Source organism: Styela clava, chromosome 11, assembly GCF_964204865.1.
Source record: "Styela clava chromosome 11, kaStyClav1.hap1.2, whole genome shotgun sequence".
Classification (NCBI taxonomy): domain Eukaryota; kingdom Metazoa; phylum Chordata; class Ascidiacea; order Stolidobranchia; family Styelidae; genus Styela; species Styela clava.
In genome coordinates, this window is record NC_135260.1 from 4619267 (window position 1) to 4633896 (window position 14630).

Consider the following 14630-nt stretch of genomic DNA (forward strand, 5'->3'; position numbering starts at 1 on the left):
GGTATCTAGTTCTGGCGACGCATATGATCTTGTTGGAATAAGAGTTGCTCTTTCTGCATTATTAGTTCTCTCAGATATTGATCCATCCACTTGCTTCGCCTAACATTCGTACAATCAGATATTTTGATCTGCAGAGCAGGCAAGTACTTATTTTGGTTGATATTTGAACAAATACTGATGGGCGAATAAAACATTTTCCACGTGAAATTTTATATGACGATATTAACTTCCCTTCACTTCGCTATTACTGCACGCATTACTCGACGTCGGTACTTCAATCCATACAGGGTTAATATCATATCGAAATTCGGCGACCGATGTCACGCTGAGAACGTCGTCGTGAAAGTTATCTTGCGCATTTTGCCGCGCAATACGTTTCGGACGTACTTATCAACAGCTTCATGACGGTAGTCACGTGATCGGCTTTTGCGTAGCTGCGTAATCAGTGCGTCATGGCCGCTTATCGAAGTTGTTCACCCGACACAATGATACACAATTAAATATTTAAATATAAAATTGGTTATATGGCAGCCACAATAGTAATTCGAATATCAACAAAACGCTTATAAAAAACTCTTTATGAACATCAAATATTGGCAGTATATTTTGTACCAAAGTAACAAAATTTCAAGCCAAAACTCACATACATGCAGAAAAATCACTGTTAGATTAGGGTCAATTTTATTAATTTTGACAAAATGTATTTCGAAATGGAAAATACATTCTGAATGCACGATAAAATTTCCTTTCGATTGAAATGTCACACAACGTGCTACCTATAATTGGTAAAAAATTATAAGCGTGCCAAATAGCCCGTATTTAGACTTATTTTTTTGTTCTACCAATACGGCGCCGCGAACCTTCAGGGTGAGCGAGTAACTTCGCTCTGAGCCGCCAGAGTTCAAAGAGTTAAGTAGGATGAATAAGCAAGACTAAGAAGGGATCATACTTATGGGTCTTATATTATACGACCACATGATAAGTTGGTTAATCTCACCTGTAAAGGTTAAATGTAATTTAGCGAATGCTTATTTTGAATACTACTACGCAAAAAATCGCGCTCCAGAAGTATGTGTACCAATATGAAGGTAACTAATTTTGTTCGCCTATTTTACATCAGGTTGTGTAAAGGGACTGATTACTACGGGCCTATAACGGAGTTCATTATTATACAGATAATGACAATATTGTGGACACGAGCATACTTTACATCAAGTAGTATATTATAAATTTCTTTGTTGACTCATATAAATCCGAATTTTATTATTTTGTGTCACTTATTGTGCACAAATAAATGTGAAAATATCAATTAAAATACCGTCGCCACTTATGAGCTTATCCTTTTCAAACGTGTCGACAACAAAACAGTGAATTTGCGAATATTTGAATGAGGCATTTGATTTGGTTATTGCTCAAGCTATTACCTCCTGTAACAGTAATTCCAGTTCTTTTGGATGTTTGTAAGCAAAGAGTTTCAAGCTTATTAGGTTTTAATCGCAGAAATAAAGGGTAACTTTTCTATTTTTGGTTAAATCCCATACTTTATTTTATACAGAGCGTATATACGCTTATAAGAATGTATTACGCATAAAAACCCAACAAAATATTTCTCCCAAAATTAGCTCATAGAAAATCAGCTAATTAAAATTATAAAAATAAAAGTTACAGTTTGGAGTGGCGTGAGGATTTAGGCGAATAGATCAAAGACATCATGTACACTTTGATGGTCTGGGTCATCTTCAACTCGTCAGACGTAACCGGAGGCGATTTAAATAAAAGCAGACAAGGTTTCTTTAACAAATTTGCCAATACTGTCTGAGTAGATAACACAAAATTGCATTACCGCAACAGATAAAGATATGAGAAAATACTTCTTGCACAAATCTATTTGATAACGACGAGGCGACTGCCAACATTTCACGTCTGATATGGAGGTACTAAGTTTCGTACATAAATTAATTCAATACTAGTAATCCTTTGGATGGTAAATATTGTAATTGCTACAAGGTTGTCGGGAAAAAACTTTACGCTGCTGAAAATTTCCTTTTCTTGGTATATTTAATATAGTACTTTTGGAGAGTAAATATCAAAGCTCTTACAAAGTCACAATTTTGGGGTGAAACCTTACAGTAAAGAAACATTTGCTCGAAACTTGATATGATACGATCGCTACTGCCGAAGGCTATTAAAAGTAATATTATTAAATCTTTCATAAAACATCCAATCTACGAACGCCTATGATCAGTGAATCATCTTTTTTGGATAAGTGCAACCTCAATAAAACATTCCAAAGGCCTGGGAAACTCTTTACAGTAGTTTGATTGTTTTTTATTGTCTGAACTGTGTAAAGTATAAATATGCATTAAAGCAAACCTAATACGTAAAACTATCTTTGAAGTGTACACAGTTATTAATAATTTTAGCAGGTAATTTGATCATAATAAAACAACATTGACTCTCGGATCCTAATATAACTCGCGAAACCACTGGACTATGCGAGAGGAACCCTACGTTGCCGTTAGAACCCGGTTGATTACCACTCTTTTTGAAAGTAAATATAAAAAGTATTGCGACACCAGTTTTTTTCCGGAAAAATAAGTCTAACCGACAAACTAGAAACATTTGCTTAAATTATAAAAAAAATATTGATATAATCCTTCTTTTGTTTGACTTATGACTTTGACAAACTAATGATTAATTCGACCGTTATCGGAAGTGTTTCATCAATTAATACCCATTCAATAGAACCCACACATTTCCACGACACGCTCAATTATATAGGTATATAAGACACGCTCAATTGAAAGTCAATGTGTACAGAAAACGCTTTGAAGTTCTGTGACCCACACCATTGTTCTCAAGTTCGTGTACTTTATGCCTTGTCAGTTTTGGTTACTTGCCTTTGTTCAGTATACGCCGGCGGGCACCGCGATGGCCTAGCGGTTACAGGGTTAGACTTAACTGAGTTAACATCGCAGATTTCACATCTACGATTCAAATCTCAATGCCTCCCCTCTCATCCAGGGCGTAATAAATTAGGTGGGCTATGTCAAACCGAAAAATCACGATACTCGCAGATAAAGAGAGTTACATATCATCAGATATCAGTGGACATAAATGGACAAAAATTAAAAAACTGTGAACATAAATTAAAGTTGAAATAGACATTTCATGGTGAAGGATGACGCGAAAAACTAAAGTTGGTTATCGAGCAGCAACACCTGTGATAAAAGTCTTAATTTGATACAAGTTTAATAAAAATAAGTTAAACAATATCTAAATTAGCTATTCGGAGCGAAAGACGATAAAACGCGCTGTATAAAGAATTCAGTTAAAAAACTCAAATCTGTCAACATACTGGCATATAATGCATCAGGTATTTTGATTCGTTGTTGCTTTTCCGGAGTCTTGTTCTAAGTAGAGTTTTGATTGCTAAAATGATTGTTGCTAGATAATTGATATCCCAAACTGTGGATTCGCTTTCATGTGCAAATTAAATTTTACTATCTTTGTACTAGAAGTTGTTATAAATTTTCATTTCGCCATTTATTTAATTTTTTTATAAAAATGTATTCGAAGCTAAAAAGTTGAAAACACGCAAAAAAGAAGCGAAATTTTCTTCCAAGCAAACAAACTCGTCTATGAGTTCATTTGTGATTTCTCCTTCAAATACATTTCATAAACCTCATAGATATTCCGGTGAAAGTTTGGAAGTACGTTCCATAGAAGCGCTGTCAGTAGACCGCATCCTCTCTCTGACACAGAGTAACCTCATTGGAATGTAAATCCTCTCGTAATTGGATATATTCCTGATGCTACTTCTGGTCAAACTACCGGCGCGCAATTCACGGTTGATTGGTTTTGTGATTAATATCCGCTTGTGGTCGCAAAAGCGCGATAAGGTCACATCAATCATTATTGAAATCAACCTCAACAATACTTTTTCGATATCGGTTTAAATTTTTGAAGTAACACTTTACTAAAGAATAACCATAAATAATAGTCATTGCTAGACAATCAACTGGTCCACTATTTCCATATCTTATCTAGACTAGTAACTGGGTGAGAGTGAGAGACCGTGGTTCGCTATTACCTCCGAGATGGATATAATTCTGATCGCTGTTAGACAATTTACTGGATATTGCGTTATTCGACTGGGACTGATAAACGAATGAGAGACCGTGGCTCGCTATATGATTGTCGCTTTATCGGATTTTAACTTACCGGAATAAATACATGTAACTTCTGAACGGTATTAAATAGTTCACGTTTGCTATTTCTGATTTGGAATAGTACGTGGGACATACACCAAGATTTTCCATACGAGTAAGCCTTCTAATGGACTATTTTCACATCCGAGATAACATGAAATATTTTACACCATCTTGCTTAGTTCCCATACTCAATCAAATCCTGAATTATTAGCTCCAGACGTGCTGGCATTAAAGCACAACCAATGGTATAAAATACAACATTAGTTACGCGCGTTCATTATATTTGCCGGTATGATCTGTCGCATAAAATTTTATTTTGAGCAATTTTTATTTACTTAGTGTCTCCCGGGAAATGGTTCTAACAGCCATACATAAATTGCAGCGAGCGAGTACAAATCGGAATTGATCAGCGTCTCCTCGAGTTCATTCATAGTCAATATGTTATTAAGACTTGAATAGACAAATATTTTGTACTCAACTGAGAGGACAACTCGGCAATATCAGTGCTGCATTACCTCAAATATCATTTTAATTGTAGAAGCATTAATTTTTTTTTAATTTAATGCACAAAAACCCCATTTTACTAACCCATACCCTACTATACTTCTTTACCGTTTGATATTTTACATTTGGGTCGAGTTACCAGCTTCAAGTGCTCTGGGTCTGATTTATTACCACGCTGACTTGTGCCTTTTCCTCCAAACAGGGCACTTTACTTGAATTTAATGATATCTCAAGATATTTACAAAGCTATATTGACTTTAAATGAAGCGAATCTTTGCGGTTCGGCATCGCCTATCCAATTTATTACACCTTTGGGTTTGGGTGCCTTAAGGGAGGGGGGGGGGGGGCACGAAACGTAGATGGGTAATCTGCGATTTCAATACAGTCTGAAGCTTTACCCGCTATCGCGAAGATTCGAGTCAGTTACCGTCTATAAAACCATCATGCTTGAACTCTCGCATAGCGAGTTTTTAAACGAGGTTGAAATTGACAGTCTATTCATATAATATAGGTCAATATTTATTGAATTCATGATGGTATTTACGACGTCCCAATACACATTCCAGTCGTCTAGTAGCAAACAAATCAAACATTATTAAATATTTGTGGGTTCCGTAGAATTTTCCCGTTTTAATTATTCATTTTAAATTTGATTACAATTCGCTCCTGGGACATTTAAAGAATTCACGATGGAAGAAATTTAATAATGTTGAATAAATTCTTTTTGAAATATCCCATTTTGATCTAATTTTAAATAAAATATTTAGTGTATTTGCCACATTCCACCCGTGATTATTATTTCGTCCAGAATAAAATTTGGGTATGTAATATTGGGCGCTCCAGGAGTGTATATACCAATATAGAGGTAACTAATTTTGTTCGCCTAGTTTACATCAAGTTCTACAAAGGGACTGAAACCTATGGGCAGGGGATATGATCACTTGGCTACCACAGACAGTTCCCGAACTCGTAATAGAACTAAAACAAGGAAAATCGGAATAAAATTATGGGCTAACCATAACTTGGTACATACACTACTCCATCACTACATTTAATTTAGAAACAAGATGACTTACTTTATACATTAATTGGTGACAAACCATGGTTATTTACTTAATAATTTATTAGACATGAATCAAATAAATTGTAAAGCTACTGTAGAAAATAACTAAGATTGCGGATGTTTTTTTGTAAATAAATTATTATGCCCCAAGCAATAGTAGTATGTATTTCGAAAACCTACACGGAAATATGAATGTTTGTTGTTGATAGTCGTTACAATAAATAATAGGTACTGATATATCTTCAGAAATTCAGATATATATTGCATATTATACCATATTTCTTTTTTGTTCTGTAGCCTGAACGTCTAAATTAAAAATGAATAAAATTTCATTGAAGAACTTATTGAACTCTTTATGATAATACGGCGCTGCAAGTGGCCACGCATTAGGCTCATTGGTGATGAAATATTATTACATAAGTGTGTCCTTGGAATTTAGGTAAAAATATCCATTATAAAACGTAAATTACTGCAGATTGAGCACTGCATTTCAATGTAATCTTGCGCAAAATCAGCCGAAGTTTTCTGGTAAAAACGTCAGCATTTAATTCTATTTTAAACGATTATTTTATTTCACAATGGGTTAGTCAATGCGTAGGTGACAGAAATGTTCGCATGAGTCGCCGAAACATGATTGATTATGAAAACCACGGCTACTGGATATTTTTGAATCACCGAAATCGAAAACAGTAGCAAGTTTCGATTGCCTGATCCTATTTTCGTTTTAACCTCTTTATGAGAATTTGATTTTATTATGGATATTAATAACTTTTAAGAAATTGAGGGAATCTCACTTTGAAGCAGAGCTATGGATAATCACGAAAATTGAAAAATTAAGAATTGGAGAATAGTACAAACTATTTTATTATTTTCGAATTGGGTTGCACGAGACTAACTTCCTATCTTTTCTCTATGCCTTTATGCTAGTGGATCTGTATGCGTATACTGCAAGGATGCTGTAGCTGGAATAAATATGACTATTATATCTGAATGAAGAGTCCAGCTGCAAACCAACACAAATGTAGTGGACTGGACTCTTTAATTAGAATGTTTCATTATTCACGTGCATATAAGTTTTTTTAATCAAATTTTTCTCGCGTTTCCCTCAGAAACGAACGAGAGCAAATCACGGGGCATAGTTATTCGAAAGCGACCACAGTTTAAAGCGCCCCGTGTTACTAAAACTATAAAAACCACAGTGTAGAAACGCGCCATAGTAAATGCCGATTAACGCGTGATTTTAACCAGTTTTATGTAAATACGAAACAGCTATGTGGTGTTGGATTCCACATAATTGGAGATATTTTTGTTGAAAGGTTCAGCAGTACACAGAGATACAGCAGAGATTCAACTAATTTTGTTTGCCTATTTTACATCAAGATATATAAAGGGACTGAAACCTATGGGCAAGGGGTATATTCACTTGGCTAACACAGACAGTTCCCGACTCGTAATAGATTCAAAATAGGAAGAATCGGAATAAAATTATTGCCTAAAGCTAATCTGGTACACTCACTACGGGAGTACCGTTTATTTGTAACATTTGTGAGTAAAATTTGTGCGTCTGTGCGTAACATTTTCACGCAAAAACACCAATTTGATAAAAGTAAGCGTATCAGCTGCAATCACATCATTATTTATCATATATCGGTGATGTTGGGAGTGTTACTGAGAAATGCTGCATTTATTTATTTCAAACTAAGTAACACTGAAGACGAGGACACGTCACTCACGGTTGAACTTAGATAATAGTGTGGGAGGTAATGAATGTACAACTTATTTCATATCGTGGGAAACAATCAGGGGAAACCACGACTACGTTGTGATTTACTGTAAGTCAAATCATAGCTACTGTAACTAAACTTGATTAAAAATTTTGACTGTTTTCAACAATATGGTTTGCCGTCGCTTAATTTTGCTGTTTATTGGAATAAATAGTGAGCAACCACAAACACTTCATTAAATTTTTCAAATATGATTATAATCTTGACTGGCATGGATTAGTTTTTTTTTTGTCCATTTGCTCGTGATAAAATTCGGACGCGTTCGGATAGAAAAGTTGCAAGGAGACACAGGCAAACCATAGGCATTGTTTTAAACCGTATTGACTCAGTCATAGTTGTTGAAACTAACTAATCTTGAACGCGGCGAAAAATCATTTGTGCATGGATTGAATGGATGTTAATAAATTTTGTGGCCTCCAAACAAAAATGAATTGAAATAAAATAAAGAAAATAAAAGTAAAAAAAATTTAAATTTGAAAGTTTCTGAAGCATCCCATTAAACTAGGGAAGAAATTGTGATTGGTGAAACATCTCACTTTTGTTCTTATTGTGTTTCGAAAAGTTTGCAAGTAAGATAAATTTTAACTAATAAGTCGTAAACGCACTGCATAAATACAGAAACAATTCTCCCATTTACTTCATGAAGGCATTATAAATACGTCATCGATTTTAACAGCATCCCCTAAAATAAAATAAAATATGTGACACGGCCGTATGACGTAGATTGATTAAGTCATTAGTAATGTGTACACCTATTAGCGCCATTTTGGTTCAAAACGATTTAATTTTTGAATTGTAATTCGTATCAAATTTTTACCAATTTTCTGATTCATTTCTCTGAATTATGATTAGCGACACTGGTGACAGATTATTGAGAAATGTAATGTCTTCTTGTACTAATAATATATTCAGGTTTATGAGTCAAAATATTATTTATTTTTGGATTAAAGTCATAATTTTGAAATAGTCATTTTCTTATCATATGACTTTGAACAACCCCGAATGAACTACAGAGTGGAAATCTCCCTGTACTGTATACTCATTTTTTTTTCAGGGCAATGAAGAAGACTCGGAATATGTTTTCTCCTTCCATAGTTCGAACCAGTTCCATATTCTGGCTAAAATATATCGTTAAACGGCATATTAATATGCGAGTCTATTGCCTCGATGAAGTCTGTCTGCCTAGATATTGGAAAGTGTTCTGGGATTCGTATCATTGGTTTTCTATCACGTGTACATTAACTAACTATTTTAATAAACCTGGTAAACACCGCTCGCTCAGTAGCCAAACCTAAAATTCACCTCGGAGACAAAATGCAAGGCAAGTATCGGTCATTTATTATTAGAAAATTTGGTGCTCCCGAAGTATGCAAACCAAAACAAATGGAAATCTAAAAACGTATTTGACGTATTAACATATCGTACATAGTCAGGATACATGTGATAGTCATTGAATTCAGCGCCCTGATTCACGATCCGTATAAACTGACCAAATCCGGTTTGTTGGATAATTTGATTTGCCCGCCTGATGCTGCCACAAACAAACTAAAATCAAATTTTAAGGTTTCAGCATAAAAAGACCCAAGGAATTTCTTGAGATTACGATTAAATTTAGTTTTAGCACGGGACTCATTGATTTCCACTTTTGCTTTTGTAACACCGTAAATATTGTTCTTTAAATGTAATTTCTGACGTCACACTTACATGGCCCGCCTTTTTTGGTCGGCGAATTTTTTTGTCCCAGATCCAAAAACCTTGCCAGCGCTGGTCTGAAACGTTTATTGTCATGATGAATTAAGTACAAAGTAATTTACTGTACGTTTAAAGTACGTTCCTAATCTTGACAAAAGTTAGATCGTTGCCTTCTAAAAATCTATTCATTTTTACTCAATTTTTAGGTGAACCTGGTAGTAAACCCGCGATCAACTTGAATTTGGCCCTCCAAAATTAACCCGTCTCTTGTTTCCAACCCGTCTCATAGTTTATCAGAAACCTAGGCACGTAAACCGCAACCTTGGGAATACTAAACATTCATAATCTTGGCAAAAGGTATACAGTATATACTATATAAATAAACCTAGTGGTAGCATAAAATTATCTTCGCAGGAACTACCCGCCATTGCCTCAACATAGTCAAAAATGCAAGGTCATTTGCAAACCGCAATCCTCGGGAGTTCTTACACAATTTCGTTGACGCATTAACATATCCCGCATAGTCATGTTACACGTGAGAGTCAACGATGTAAACATGAACTTGCGTTTGAATTACTAATTCTAATACGGGAGAAAGTGTAAGGAACCCGCCAGTCTTTACAGCTTGAAACATACATGAGGCATACAGAAGTGTTTGTATTATGCAAAGGGGACTTCCAGAACTACAGTCCTGGGTAGAGATTTAGTCGACAACTCTCTATTGCTGTAACAAGCCGCTAGGCGAGTTCTTGACACTGCTTTCCCATGAATTATGAAAAATAACAGCGCTTTCTTGATCTTAGAAATTCGTTAATTTACTGATGTAGTGAAGTTGAGCAACAATTTGATATGTAATGCCATTAACCCCGAGACCTAACCTTCAATTGAACTCTACATGATCTCTCACCTACATTACAAGTTTCTAAAATAATTATTCAGAATTTGTCTATTCCCAGCCTACACACAGGTTTCTTATGTTCACCAATGATAGAACAAGATTGATTAAACTTTGATGTCAACGAATTATTTGATTCATCTTTGTTATGTAATAATAGGAGAATAGAAAAATGAAGAAAGTTCACGTTCAGTAAAAATTAGGTCAGTAGGATTTCCCTGTTTAGAATTGAAGAATTGATATTGAATATATCAGTTTTGTTTGACTAATTTATCCATCATTTCGCTTAATGCCTTAATTTTTTGAAGAGCATTTGGTTGGATGGGAACAAAGATTCTGTATAACAATTATGTCGATAATGAAAGTTTATTTTTTGTATTATATTTTCATTTCTGAACGTCTGTCGTGGAAACTTGAACTTAAGTTGTGAGATTTGTAGTTGTACGTTGTAAACTTATCCAGTTGTCATATTGTGCCACATACGCCTGGTCCTAATTGTAATCACAGAAAGTTGTGTACAGTAATGTTATAGATATGCATAGAAAGATTGATTACATAATATACACCTTTATTTGTTTCAGCTCAGTTTTAAGTCCATCAGAAAACAAATAACTAATAACTAATTCCCAACCCGGCATGAGATGATAACTGGCCGAGAGGCCGTGGTTCGTCATATGATTGAGCTGTCTTTTCGGGTCTTATCGGGTTTCCCATTCCCCGAAATTAATATGTAAATCCTATCCAAAACTTGGCATTTAAAAAGAAATTGACACACGGATTTAAGCGATTGACATCAATTTTAAGATAGTATTAAATATAGGTGAATTGTTACCTCGGTAGCGATTCTTATCAGATTTAGGAACCATGCTTTTTACAGAGGGACCAAATTACCGAACTCTAGTTCATCGTACTCACAAAACGTCTTGTTATAGTCATTCATCATAACATACATACATTGTTAACGGTGACTTAAGTTTTCAATTGTCTTGGTTTAAAACCAGCACATTTGTTCCATATTTAGATCTGACGAAAGTTTGAAATCAAGATAGAAGATTTAAAACATGATGTAAAAGATGACCGTAGCTACAACTCACTGAAGTTATCCATCAGAAACGCAACAACTTCAATGACCAGTTATTTCAAAGCATCACGAACGAAACATAATTACCTCATTCATTAGATTTTCAACACTTTATGTTACATATTTATCTCTAGCGAAATCGCATCCATTCTCTTGGCGAATCTGGGCTATGAATTAAAATCTTCAATTGTGTTCGGGAACTTTTTAAAAATTACAACGAGAATTTATCGATACCATCTATTGTTTTGGCCCTCAAAAATGTATTAAATGAAGTAAAAGTACTTAAATAATGAATGATTAAAAACAGCAAACCGAGTTAAGCTATATTGAGAACTAACTTTATAACGAAATCGAAATTGTAATGGGATTTTATGAACACCCAATATATTTCTATTTTCCACTACTCTCTATGATGAGATCAATATAACCCCACGAAATCATCGTCCCATAAAGCGTCCAATCATAGAGGGTCAAGTATCAAAAACCACACATCGTTAACGATGACTTAGTTATTTGAATTGCCTGGGATTCGAATCCATCGTGTTTGGTCCATATTTAGATCTGAACTCATTTAGATGAGTTTAAGATAAAAAAAAAGTTTTAAAACATGATGTAATCGTATGACCGTGGTTACTTCCGACTAATGTTATCCATCAGAAACCCGACAACTCTGACATAGCGTTCGAAATTAGGATTTGACTTCAATGACCAACGATTTGAAAACTACACGAACGAGACATAATCAACTCATTCATTAAATTCTTACCACTTGCTGTAACAAGCCGTAAAGCGAGTTTTTGACATTGCTTTCCCAGGAATTATAAAAAATAACCGCGCTTTCTTGATCTTAGCAATTTGATAATTTACTGATGTAATGAAGTTGTGCAACAATTTGATATGTAATGTCATCAACCCCGAGACTTGACCTTTAATTGAACTCTACATGCACTTTCACCTACTTTACATGTTTTTAAAATAATTATTCAGAACTTGTCTATTCCCAGCCTACACACGGGTTCCTTAGGTTCATGGATGATAGAACAAGATTGATTAAACGTTGATGTCAACGAATTATTTGATTCGTCTTTGTTATGTAATTATAGGAGAATAGAAAAATGAAGAAAGTTCACGTTCAGTAAAAACTAGGTCAGTAGGATTTCCCCTATTTAGAATTGAAGAATAGGAAAGGAAAAGAAAAGAAATGGTGACACTTCAATTTTTTATTCATTTTAAATACTAATATCTTAGTTAAATGATATCGAATATAACCGCAGTCTTGTTTGACTAATTTATCCATCATTACGCTTAATGCTTTACTTTATTGAAGAACATTTGGTTGGATGGGAACAATTATGTCGATAATGAAAGTTTATTTTTTGTATTATATTTTCTTTTCTGAACGTTTGTTGTGGAAACTTGAACTGATATTAAGTTGCGAGATTTGTAGTTGTACGTTGTGAGCTTATCCAGTTGTTATTTTGTACCACATACGCCCGGTCCTAATTGTAATCACAGATACTTGTGTACAGTAATACTATAGGTATGCATATAAATATAGATTACATAATATATACCTTTAACTGTTTTTGGTTGCGTTTCAAGTTTAGTAAGTTAAAAACTGCAAGTCCATGCGTCTGAAAACAAATAACTGGCTAACTAATTCCATAACCGACATGGAATGGTAAATGAATGAGAGGCCGTGGGTCGCCATAGGATTAAGCCGTCTTATTGCCTTTCCTTTCCCCTGGGGATAAATATGTAAATCTTATTCAAACCGCGCTTTTGAAAAGCGATTGACACATAAATTAACATTGATTTTAACTGGGTATTGTAGATCTGTAAATTGTTATCTCGGTAGCAATTCTTATCAGATTTAGGAATCCCACTTTCTACAGAGAGACCAAATTACCGAACTCTAGTTCATCGTACTCACAAAACGTCTTGTTATAGTCTTTCATCATAACCATACATTGTTCACGGTGACTTAATTTTTCAATTGTTTTGGATTAAGGAACCAGTACATTTGGTCCATATTTAGATCTCACGAAAGTTTGAGGTTAAGATAGAATTTTCAACACATGATGTAATCGCATGACCGTAGTTACAACTCACTGAAGTTATCCATCAAAACCTGACAACTTCGAAGACCAGTTATTTCAAAGCATCACGAACGAGACATAATTACCTCATTCAATAGATTCTCATCACTTTATGTTACATATTTATCTCTAGCAAAGTCGCATTCATTCTCTTTGCGAATCTGGGCTGAAATCTTCAATTGTGTTCCGAGCTGATCATGGGCTGCGGTTGACAACACGGGGTTCTAGAATCTAGATCTGTGATTTGTTGGTTCAATCGCGATCTAATCAAGGATATGAAAAGTGTTCATAAAGTCTTGAACTTTTTTAAAATTGCAAAGAGAATTTATCGATACCATATATTGTTTTGACTCTCACAGATGTATTAAAAGTTAAATATCCTAAATAATTACTGATTTAAAAACAGCAAACCTGGTTAAGGTATATTGAGGACTGACTTTATAACAAAATAGAAATTGTAAAGGGATTTTATGGCACCCAATATAATCCTACTTTCCACTACTTTCTATGATGAGACCAATGTAACCCCACGACGTCATCGTCCTATAAAGCGTCTAATCATAGAAGGTCATGTATCAAAACCCACACATCGGCCACGGTGACTTAATTTTTGAATTGCTGTTATTTGTAACCATTTTATTTGGTCCCTATTAAGACCTGAGAAAAGTCTGTAACCAAGATAGAGGTTTTGAAACATGTAATCGTATGACCGTAGTTACATCTGACTAAAGGTATCCATCAGAAACCCGACTACTCTGACATAACGTTCGAAATGAGGATTTGACTTCAATGACCAACGGTTTGAAAATTGCACGAACAAGACATAATTAACTCAGTCACAAAATTCTCACCACTTTCTGTTACATATTTAGCTCTAACGAAATAAACTGAATTTATTCCTAAAATGACGATGAAGACCGGTGACTTAAACTTTATGCTAGTAGTTCTAGCGTTACTCATTTACCGCGCAATCAATCAAAATGTCTTCTTTGCTACCAGTGAGAACAGGTGGGTGATCTAGGATCCAGCTCACGCGGTTTACCAAAGTGAAAGTAAAATATGATGTAAACGTGATTCTCGTCAGCCAACTTTGCAAACCCAGGTAAAAAGTGAAAACCTCAAGTTAGTTGGTGAATAATAGTCCTAATTAAAAATCAGTTTAAATTTTAAACTTTTGTCATGCACCCCTAACAACACCAAATCAGAAAATTGAAGGATTGCTTTATAAAACCGAATGCAGGTCCCGGTCATTGCAATAATTTGACATTTCAGATCTTTTTTCGAAAACTAAGGGTCTT